Here is a 12,234-nt window from a genome sequence, read left to right on the forward strand (position 1 = left end):
ACCCCCCACCCTTAGTTATTGTCCATGTGTCCTTTATACTTGTTCATGTGAGTCCATCCCCTTTTCCCCTGTGATTCTCTCCCCTCTGGACCCTGTCAGCACATTCTGTATTTCAGTGTCTTTGGTTACATTTTGCTTGCTTGTTTGTTTTGTTGTTTAGATTCCTGTTTAAGTTCTCCTTTATTATTTGTTCAAATAAGTTTTCCACTCGTGGGTGTTTCTTTCCCCCTTCTGGTACCCCTATAATCCGGATGTTGGAATGTTTAAAGATGTCCTGGAGGTTCCTAAGCCTCTCCTCATTTTTTTGAATTATCATTTCTTCATTCCTTTCTGGTCGGGTGTTTTGTTCTTCCTTCTGGTCCATTCCATTGATTTGAGTCCCAGTTTCCTTTCCATCACTATTGGTTTCATGGACATCTCCTTTCATTTCAATTAGTTTAGCCTTCATATGTTCCTCTAATTTGTGACTATAATCAACTAGTTCTGTGAGCATCCTGATAAATAGTGTCTTGAAATGTGCTTCTGAGAGGCTGGCAATTTGTCAGTCGCTGAGAGTTTTCGGCTCTGGGACTTTGAGTTCTTCTTGCACCATCTTTTGGGCTGTTCATGCCTGTTCCATAGCAGGATTGGAGCCCTAAAGTGTTCACTAGAGCAGGGCAACTAAGTCGCTGGGTTGTGACGTTGTATGTGGGGGCGGGGTCAAAGAGGGACAATGGCTTCCCTCTGCTGCCTGCCGCCGCAGCCCCCACCGGCACCGCAGCCACCACCGTCACCACACCCACGTGTTTCATTCCACTGCACGCGAGTGTGCCACCGCCGTCAGCCCTCCACCACTGGGTTCGCCCCCTGGGGCCTGCATGGTCCGTCTCACTGTGCGCGAATGTGTGACCGCGGTCAGTCTGCCCCACACCCCGACTGGTTCCGGGCTGCCTGCGCGTCTAGGTCGGGGGATCTGTCCTGCCTTACCCAGTTCCGCTGCTGGCTCTGCCTCTCTTACCGTCCCCGTTGAATGGTTCGTAGTTGTCGGACCGTATAATTCCGTTTTCTGGTCTTTGGGTGTGTCCTTGTTCTCCAAACCTTTGTTGTATTCAAACTTGGCTGTGGGAGAAGGCACAGTGTTTCCACCTATGCCTCCATCTTGGCGGAAGTCCAAAATCTTTTTAAAAATGACATCATTTGCATTACCAAGGAAAGCTTCATGGAAGCATTATTCTGGTTTTTAATATTATTTGGTTATTCAGTATTCAGGCATTCAATATTTAGCACCTAATATCAAGACACTATTGCTTAGCATTATATAAGGTTTCAAAATGAAAAAAAAAAAAACAAGGTCTCTGACTCCTCAGAGTGTATACGTTGGTTAACTAGGACAAGAATAGTAAAGATTTCAATAAGCAGAGACAGAAAAGTAGTAGGCCACAGGTGGATGAAATAGCATGGTGGTGGATGAAAGAGGGGAAAAGAAGGCAAGAAAAGGATCAATGAAGAGCAATTTATCAAAAAGCAGGTTACCTGACATTTAACCATTTAGAAGTATTATAAAAATAGGTGTCAAATTGAAACTCCTAACCCCTTAGAGTTCTAAAGAGCAATGGATACAGTGCTGAGAAACAGTAAGTTCAAGTTACAGAATTCTGAAAGGAAATTTGTTTTAAATCAATTAAAATTTAATTTAAAGTGAAATAAGCCAGTCAGAGAAAGACAATTATCATATAGTCTCACTTCTATGGGGAATCTAATGAATAAAATAAACTGACAAAGTTAAACAGGAGGCATGGATATAAGGAACAGATTGACAAGTGTCAGAGAGGAGGGGTTGGGGGGACTAGAAAGGATTGGCCAAAGAACATATATGCATTGTGTATGGACACAGACAACAATGTGGTGAAGGTAGTGGGGAGGAGTTAGGTGGAGTGGGACATCTGTAATAGTGTCAACAATAAAAAAACAGTAGTGAGGAAAAAAAGAATGCCCACATGGAAACCAGAACACTTTCAAAGTGATAGCATGTATGTTTCTGTATTTTTTAAAATCACAATAAATGTGATGAAATAAATACCAGAAATAAATTTGGTATTTGTGTAAAACATAAGTAAAAAAGGCATTTAACACAAATTTTTAAATGGACCAATTTTAGCCACATTTCTACTGATTACAATAATTTTGTCAGGCATGGGCAGGCTATGTTATATGGGCAAGTAGATAATGAGAGCCTCCAGACCCATGGTAGTCACTGGCTTCAGGCAATAAATGTTAGTATATATTGGGGGGAGCCATTATGTCAATGAAGGGTGGAGTAAGGACCTTAGAAAATTCTCTTCTTTATCAAAACAATAAGGCTAATGGCAAACCTTGTCAGAAATAAACTTTTTATAGGACTCTGGAAATTATCCAAAGGCTTGCAGCAATCTAGGAACATTTATTCAAGAAAAATGGTTTATCTCAGTAAAAACAGTGAGCTTTGTTAGCTTTTAAATTTTTTCTTATTTATATCTTACCTCTCCAACTCTAAAGTAGACTTGAAAACCAACAGCTCACACTCACAGTGGAAACCACAGAAGGGCACAGAATGGGGCTGGAGCTCCTTCAAAGCCCCATTTACAGAAAATTGTCATTATTTTACTTGCCTGGTAGTTTCCTATAGTACACCACTTACAGACCTGTCTTTATTTCATCTGACTGTGAGCATTCTCAGTGCAAACAGCCTTTTCCTCAGGGACACCTGTTGAAAACAATCAGTGGCAATTGTTTAATATCATGTGTATCAGAGGCAATGGATAACAGATAGGGAAAACAATAGCATAGCCAAAAAGCTTACAGGCATGTCCAACTTTTTGGCATATCTGGGCCACACTGGAAAAAGAATAGTTGTCTTGGGCCACACATTAAATACACAAACACTAATGAAAGCTGATGAGGAAAAAAAAGGGTTTTAAGTACATTTGCGATTTTGTGTTGGGCTGCATTCACAGTCATCCTGGGCCACATGTGGCCCATGGGCTGCAGGTTGGACACCCATGAAAAGAAAAACTAAGAAAATACCTATGGGGATTTGACAATACCTGACATTTTCCTGGGAATCTCGATGGACACATGCATGTGTAGGGTTATGCTCATGCCCGGGGCTATGCGCATGTTCAGGAAATGCCAGAGAAGGAGCTGAGCTCTCATCTCTTGCTGAGTCTCTCTACATAATTAGAAAGTAAAAGCTAAGGTTAAATTGTCAACTGCCTGCCTGAAGGTTGGAGACAGGCCTTCATAATGCACACAAAGCCCACTGGCAGAACGGGAGATTTATTGGTTCCAGGTATTTAAGAAAATCTCTGGCTAATCATTAGATGCCCATTAAACTGGTCAAGTGGAGACTTCAGTGACCATATACAAGAATATGAGCTCTACAGAATTAATTCAGAAAATAAGCAAGAGTAGCAAACCCTGGGGACGTAGGAGAGGATCTGATTTCCAGATGCACCACATTGTATTATATAAAATATACAGTTCTCAACAAAAAATATTACCATATGTGCAAAAAGCAAGTAAGTATGACCCATACACAAGAAAAAAATCAATACAAACTGTTCCTGAGGCAGCCAAAACATTGAACTTACTATTTAAATCAACTATTATAAATATTTTTATAAACTAAAGGGAATAATATCTAAAGAACTAAAAGGAAGTATGAGAATAATATCTCATCAGATAGAGAATAATTAAATAACAGAAATTATAAAAATGAACCAAATAGAAATTCTGAAGTTGAAAAATATAAAACTGAAGTAAAAAAAAAATTCACTAAAAGGGCAAAACTGCTTATTTGAGCAGACAGAAGAAAGAATTAGTGAACTTGAAGACAGGAAATTTAAATTAACAAGTCTAAGAGAAGAAAGAGCAAACAATAAAGAAAAATAAATAGAGCCTTGCAGACCTGTAGAACACCATTAAATACAACAACATACAAATGGTAGGAGCCTCGTAAAGACAGAAGAGAGAAAAGGTGCAGAAAACATTTGAAGAAATAATGGCCAAAATATTTCCAATTTTGATGAGAACCAATCAACATACCCCCAAAGCTCAACAAATTCCAAATAAGTTACACTCAAAGAAATCCACACCTAGACACATCATATATCTATTATATATTAATCTGTAATTATTTTTATTTAGATAATGCTATAAAATGGGAGAAAATGAGAAGAAATTAAAGAGAAAATAAAAGGAAAAAAGTTAAGATATTTCAACAATTATTTATCATTTAAAGTTCAGACCTGCGGTATTTAGTATGTGAAACACCTGGGAAGTAACTTTTAGGAAAGGTATATACAGTAAAGAGTACCTCCAATTTAAGAATGTACTGACATTTAGAATGGTGGTCAGATACTGAGCCACTGCTGAACACTGGTCATAATCTCTGTAGACTACATAATGAATTATTTGTTGCCCAGGGTTATTCTCCCAACAGATCATGTGATATTTATTTATTTTTATTTTTATATTTATCTCTAATCCCATGCTGACTTCCCATAGTCTTTTGACACCTGTATGTGAAATCGGTTTTAAAAAATCATGATATACTTTAGAAATAAGCCAGGCAGTGACAGACAAATACCATATGATCTCACCTATAAGTGGAACCTAATCAACAAAACAAACAAGCAAGCAAAATAGAACCAGAGACATCTAAATAAAGAACAAACTGACAGTGACCAGAGGGGAGGTGGGAGAGGGTAATGGGAGAAAGAAGGGGAAGGGTCAAGTCAAGGAACACGTATAAAGGACCCATGGACAAAGACAACAGGTGTGGCAGGATTGAATGTGGGAGGTGGGGCTGGGTAGGTCAGGGGAGAGTAATGGGGTGAAATGGGCAAACTGTAATTGAAAAAATAATAAGTGAAGTGAATTTTATGATAATCTGCATACTATGTGCATGAGCTAAACAAAGAATAATAGACAAATAAACATGAACTAATCCAGACAAAAATCATAATATACTTTAAAACTTAACAGAAATGGATTTTAGATCACCTAATGCTTGGGATTAATGGAGAAATGATTACATATTGAAATTCAAATGCATTGTCTAATTACCATACCAATGAAATATCTCCAACATTATATATGCATATATAAATTCATAAATACTGACCATTTATCTGTATCATATTTGCTAATGGCTGTGAGGCTCAACCACAACTTCTGAAGTTTTAGAAACTTAAATGCATCTATTTCAACATTTGTTTTTTTACATTTTTAATTGTTCAAGTTCAGTTGTCTCCATTTTCCCTCACCACTCCCCTCCACCCCAGCTATCCCCACTTCCCACTCTTGATCCTACCCCTCCTTTGGTTTTCTCCATGGATCCTTTATACTTTCAGGGATTATTTCTATAGTTCTTATTTCAAAGTTTTTATGCAAGGTTACTATCTAATTGTCTCATCACCTTATACACCCTTTGTATGTAAACACTCCCTTCCTCCCAACACAAACTTAGAGGGGAGAGAAAAGGAGGAGTAGAAATCAAAAACAACTTCCTAGAGAAAGTCACAGCCTACACTCCTTCTTTCACCAGCAACAGAACTTACAGCTCAGCATTGTACCACCCATGAATTTCATCTGATATAATGAGGATGGCCTAAGAGAAGAGGAAAGGGGGAGATTGAAAAGGGCCAAGTTTTTAGGATTTTACCAACACCCTTGGTTATAATATTTGGTAATTCCAAGAGCCCCGCCCCTGCTTTACAAACCTTAACATTCTGCACTACAGATAGAGGTTTTGCAAGAGTTTGTAATTCCTTCAGGGCCATACTGAATGCACTGAAGGATTCTTATCCCAGGCTTTTTTCCTATTCAAACACCAGCACTGTGGTAAAGCCTAAAAGAATGAACTTTGTTTATTATCTACAATGATAGGAAATTGGAGTTGAAAAACTTCCTCTAAATTTGAAAAGGTGAATTACTATTAGTCCATGGAAATTAAGAGTGGATAGGAAATTATTCATCACATGAATGAAGGGGCTTTGAAGACCAAATGCAAAACCACAAATGCATACCCAGATGCTCAGGCACCTCTTCTGCACACTGAATGGCTGTACCCATTCCTCCCATGTACACTATTCTCTTCTTGGACCCTACATATTCATAACTGCAGTGGCTGGGTTCATCACAATTTCTCCTTAAGCATAAAACTGTTGGAGAACAGCCCAGACAACTATTATACTTGCCACTCCCTACTTTTTCTCTCAGCTCATCATAAGTGAAAGAACCCAGTGCATTTCAAACCCCAAGAACAACTCTTTAAACAGCTTCTAAGCACTTCTTGCCAGATTCTTGTCCTAAAGCTAACAGCAGCCCCTAATGCCTCCTCCCCAAGTAGGAACTGAGGCTTATGAAATCTGGTAATTGTTGAAATCAGGAGTGGTACAGGCAGACAGACAAAAGGACACATCTAGGTGTTGGTTGGTGATTCTGTGTCCCCAGGTATGTGCACTGTACCTACAACTCCGGAAAAGTCCAGGATCCCAACTGAAAATCTCCTCAAGTTCACCATGATTCACACTCATTTCTTCAAACCACAGCAATACTGTTGAGGTGCTTTGACACCTTTGCCTACATTTACTTAGATGGATAACCCCCAACTTACACACATGCACATATACATAAAGAGAGATGGAGAGCAGGGAGAGAGAGACAGAGATGTACACGGAGAGAGAGAGACAGAAAGACAGAGAGAAAGGGGAGAAAGAAAGCAGAGACCAAATCAAAACAATTTCAGTGGGACTCAAACTCTTCACTTAGATCAGTTTTTCAATCTGGGCACTATTGTCGTGGTGTGTCAGATAATTCTTTGTTGTGTGCATGTGTGCATGGAAAGGGGGGCTCTCTTATAAAATGTAATAGGTTTAGAAGGATCCCTGGCCTCTACCCATTAGATACCACTAACAATCCCTTCTTCCAGTTGTAACCATAAGTGTCTCTACATATTTTCAAATGTCCCAAATGGCAAAGTTTTCCCACTTCCCCCTTGAAGACCACTACCTTAGACCAAAAGTGTCCCCAATATGACTCTAATCAGCATGCAAATTTCCACACTGCAAAAAATAGATGCAGGATTAACTAGTCAGTCCTTTAGTACAGAGTCAAGGAGCAGGAGGTTAGGATTTCATGATCAGAAGTTTCTCTCAGAAAGCGGAAAGGGCCCCTGCCACCTAGTAATGAGTCTTTCCTTAATGGCCTAACCTAGAATTGCCCTGGCTTCCTTTTTGACATAGATTCCCACATAACATTCAACCACCAAGTGACCCACTGGGGCCCATCCATGTGTGATTTCCTGACAAAAAATTTTCCACATTTGCTCTTTGAGAAAATTCTCATATTTGCCAAGCAGATTCATGTAAAATTTCAAAAATAACCCCTTTTAAAAGCATTCATTTGGTCTTTTGCTAATAACCCACTGAATTGTCAAGAAAAGGCTAAGTAAAAACACCTCTTTTGGGTGAATTGGCAGCACGTTGTGCTGTTCCGCTTCAGTTGGTGGTGTGACAAGGTGTTCCACCTTGGTGGGGGGGATAAAAAATAGCAAGAAAGAAATTAGGCTGGTGTAATAATGGTGGGTTAACTGTAGTGGAACTTATTCATCTAAAAACCTTATTGTCTTTAGTTAGATGAATGGTCTTGAGCTAAAAAATGGTAATAATTTATGCTCTGCTTACCTATTGAGGAAAGGAGAGGATCAAATGAGATAACAGATGTAAAATTACCTTGAAAATACAATGCAATCTACAATTATAATGTGCTTGTTATTTACATTTATGTCCAGGTCTGCAAAACTAAGGAAAAAATAAGCTGTGTGGGGCAGAATGGAATATTTTAATTCCTGGGGCCAAAGTGGAGAGGTTGAAAAGCACAGAATGAGATGGAAAAGTAACTTGTTAGGCTTTGAAAATAAAAACCACAGTGAGATGGATGGTTGCTAAGTACTAACATCAGATGGTAAAATGTTTTCTTTCAATGGAGCATAGAAGTGGCAAAGATCAAACTGACAAGGGAACCAAAATTATAAAGAAAATCTATGAAATCTATTGAATTAAGCTTCAAGTCTCATAAATTTCAAACAGCATTTCTCAAAATGTATGCCTTGCAACACAAGTATTTCTCAAAATATTATTAATAGATATTTTCAGCAAATAAGTTTGGAAAACACTGTACCTTATTTAGAGTCACAATACATAAACAGAAAGACTCCAGAAAGATATATAGTAAAGATTATTTTAGTTTGTTTAATACATTATTTCCAAAACATATTTGACCTCAGAACCATCTTTATTTATTTATTTCCATATTTAATTTATTCTCTGTTAGTATTGGATTAAGAAATAAAATACTCAAAGGATTTCAGGATCAGATGGACTATAAAGAAACTGAATCAGCTTATCTCCAGTACATTCATTGCAGCCTTGTTTACAATAGTCAAGATATGAAAGGAACCCAAATGTCCATCAATAGACAAGTGAATAAAAAAGCTGTGGCACATATACAATGGAATATTACTCAACCATAAAAGGAAGGAAATCTTACCATTAGTAACAGCATAGACAGACCCAGAGGGTATTATGCTAAGTGAAATAACTCAGAGAAAGACAGATGCCATATTATCTCACTTATATGTGCAATCTAAAGAACAACATAAACAAACAAAACAGAAATTGACTCATAGTTACAGAGAACAAACTGATGGCTGCCTGAAAAGAGGTAGGTTGAGGGATTTGATGAAAAAGGTGAAGGGATTGAAAAGTACAAATTGGTAGTTACAAAATACTCACAGGTGTGTCAAGTACAGCATAGGAAATATAGTTAATAATACTGTAATTACTATGTATGGTCCACTGGAAATACTAAAGGGACCACTTTGTGGAGTGTATGATTGACTACTGTGCTATATACCTGAAACTAATACAAAATCATACCGAATGTAAACTATAATTAAAATTAAAAAGAAAAACAAATATTAATAAAGCTATTATAAAAAACTCAAAAGCCCTGGCTGAGTGGCTCAGTTGGTTGGAGCACCTTCTCATACACCAAAAGGTTGAGGGTTCGGGGAGACTTCCAGCCAAGATGGAGGCATAGGTAGACACACTGTGCCTCCTCACACAACCAAAATTAAGACAACAAAAATTTAGAAACAAAATAACAACCAGAACTGACAGAAAATTAAACTGTATGGAAGTCGGACAGCAAAGAGCTGAAATAGACACATTCATCCACACTGGTAGGCAGGGCAGAGTCTGGCTGCAGAGCAGAAAGGGGTTGTAGCACAGGAAGCAGTAACACTGGGTGTGCAAGATGCAGCAGGTGGACCCTGAGCATGCAGGTGGTGGCTGGCAGACCCTGGACACAGGGTGGCAACAGGCAGACCCAGTGAGATGGTGATTGAGAAGTGGGGCACCATGCCCAAGGTGGCTGGCTGACCCGGTGGCAGTCCCACATCTGCACACAGATAACTGGGGAGTGAGACAGATCGAGCAACCCAAGGTCCCAGTGCTGGGAAATAAAGCCTCAAAACACTTATTGAAAATACCTGTGGAAGTTGAGGCATAGAGAGAGATGCCCAGACTCACAGGAGAGTTTGTTGGAGAAACCCACAGGGTCCTAGAACACACACAAGCCCGCCCACACATGAATCAGCACCAGAAAGGCCCAGTTTGCTTGGGGGAAACAGCAGAAGGGCCCGCGGTGCGACAGAGAGCTGAGCAAGCGCCATTGTTCCCTCTCGGACCCCGCCCCCACATACAACATCACAACACAGCAACTGGGTTGCCCTGCCCTAGTGAACACCTAAGGCTCCGCCCTTACTACGTAACAGGTGCAACCTGACCAAAAAATTACAGCTCAAACAAAAGAACAAATCAAAGCCCCAGAGCCAATACTTTTAAGTGACTAAGAGATAGCCAACCTCTCAGATGCACAGTTCAAAACACTGGTGATCAGGATGCTCACAGAACTGGTTGATTCTAGTCATAAATTAGTGAAACAAATGAAGGCTAAACTAATTGAAATGAAGGGAAATACACAGGAAACCAACAGTGATGGAAAGGAAACTGGGACTCAAATCAATGGAGTAGACCAGAAGGAAGAAAGAAACAACCAAACAGAAAAGGATGAAGAAACAAGAATTCAAAAAAATGAGGAGAAGTTTAGGAACCTCCAGGACATCTTTAAACGTTCCAACATCTGAATTATAGGGGTACCAGAGGGGAAGAGGAACAGCAACAAGTGGAAAATTATTTGAACAAATAACAACGGAGAACTTCCCCACTCTGGAAAAGAAAATGGACTTCCAGGAAGTCCAGGAAGCTCAGAGAATCCCAAGCAAGTTGGACCCAAGGAGAAACACACCAAGGCATAATCATAATTACATTCGCCAAGATTAAAGTAAAGGAGAGACTTCTAGAAGCAGCAAGCCATAAGGGCACAGTCACCTACAAAGGAGTTCCCATAAGACTGTCAGCTGATTTCTCAAAGGAGACCTTACAGGCAAGAAGGGGCTGGAAATAACTATTCCAAGTCATCAAATGCAAGGACCTACATTCAAGATTGCTCTATCCAGCAAAGCTTGCATTTAGAATGGAAGGGCAGATAGAGTGCTTCTCAGAGAAGGTCAAGTTCAAGGAGTTCCTCATCACCAAGGAGTTCCTCATCGCCCTTATTATATGAAATATTACAGGGACTTATCTAAGAAAAAGAAGATAAAAATATGAATAATATCAACAGTAAGAAGACAGAAGACTCACAGTTATTAACAATCACACCTAAAACAAAAGCAAACTAAGCAGACAGCTAGATCGGGAACAGAAGCACAGAAATGGAGATCACATGGAGGGTTAGCAACAGGGGAGTGGGAGGAAGAGAGTGGGGGAAAGGTACAGAGAATAAGTAGCATAGATGGTAGGTAGAAAATAGACAGGGGGAGGACAGGAATAGTGTGGGAAATGTAAAAGCTGAAGAACTTAAGACAGATGGACATGAACTAAAGGGGGAGAATGTGGGTGGTAGAGGGTGTGCAGGGTGGAGGGGAATAAAGGGGGGGAATGAGACAACTGTAATAGCATAATCAATAAAATATTTTTTAAAAAAGGTTTAGGGTTTGATTTCCGGTCAGGGCACATATGTAACCAAGGTTTGATCCCCAGTTGGGGCACGTTCAGGAGGCAACCAATTGATGTTTCTCACATTGATGTTTTCCTTTTTCTGTCTCGCTTTCCTCTCTCTCCTTCGCTTTTTAAAAGTCAATAGAAAACATATCTTCACATGACGATTTAAAAACAAACTCCAGGAAAAAAACTGAAAATGAGTCAGTAAGGTGGTTGCTGAGTATACATGTGGTTGCATGTATACAAATACAAGCAAGAATGCTAAATCCAGAACACTGATAAAAGTTTTCCTGAGGTAGCACATCTAGTCCTTGACTCCCAAAAGCCATGAAAAAGAGAGAACTAAAGAGGACCATGAAAATAATAAATTTCATTAAAGGACTGGGTTGAAAGATGTGCATTGTGTACATTACATAGACAGCTGAAGGATAAGTTGATAAGAACAAAGAGCAACACTGGCTGGCATGGCTCAGTGGATTGACTGCTGGCCTGTGAACCAAAGGGTCGCTGGTTGATTCCCAGTCAGGACACATGCCTTAGTTGCAGGCCAGGTCCCCAGTGCGGGGCACACAAGAGGCAACCACACATTGATGTTTCTCTCCCTCTCTCTCTCCCTTCCCCTCTGTCTAAAAATAAATTTTAAAAAACTTACAAAAAAGAACAATGAGCAATAGAGGGTGTTCAGTGAACAGCCATAACCAAATTGCTTGCTTTCCTTCTGTCTGCCTGCTTCAAGTCCTTCTGGACGCAATTGGTCTATCCACCAAATTTATACTTTTTCTTCCTCCTCCCATACCTCCCTACACTACATGTTCCAGCTCTTTTCCCATGACTGCATTTCCAATAACCCTGATGCTATTTGCTATTCTAGGACTTTGATCTTATATATCTACATGTCCCACTCAACCAACTGCAGGAGAGGTATATATTACATGCAAGGAAGATTTCCTTGGGTTTAGGAGAAAGCTTTCATGGACAGTATTCAAATTGAATATCAGTCCTGGTTGGTGTGGCTCCATGGATTTAGTGCAGGCCTGCAAGGCAAAGAAAGGGTCACTGGTTTGATTGCTGGTCAGAGCACATGCCT

The 12,234-nt window shown here is 39.6% G+C and overlaps 1 protein-coding gene and 1 non-coding gene across 5 annotated transcripts in view; one reads left to right on the plus strand and one right to left on the minus strand.

Annotated features, from left to right (window-relative positions):
* The window catches only part of NEXMIF (neurite extension and migration factor), a 203,881-nt gene that overhangs the window by 128,301 nt on the left and 63,346 nt on the right, over window positions 1-12,234 (minus strand). The window lies entirely within an intron of this gene.
* On the plus strand, window positions 7,406-7,541 carry LOC118981779 (small nucleolar RNA SNORA21). Its single transcript, XR_005065416.1, has one exon. It is a non-coding gene; the product is annotated as a small nucleolar RNA SNORA21 (small nucleolar RNA).

Source organism: Sturnira hondurensis, unplaced genomic scaffold (genome assembly GCF_014824575.4).
Source record: "Sturnira hondurensis isolate 20B ecotype Veracruz unplaced genomic scaffold, ASM1482457v3 Scaffold0024651, whole genome shotgun sequence".
In the NCBI taxonomy this organism is placed as follows: Eukaryota; Metazoa; Chordata; class Mammalia; order Chiroptera; family Phyllostomidae; genus Sturnira; species Sturnira hondurensis.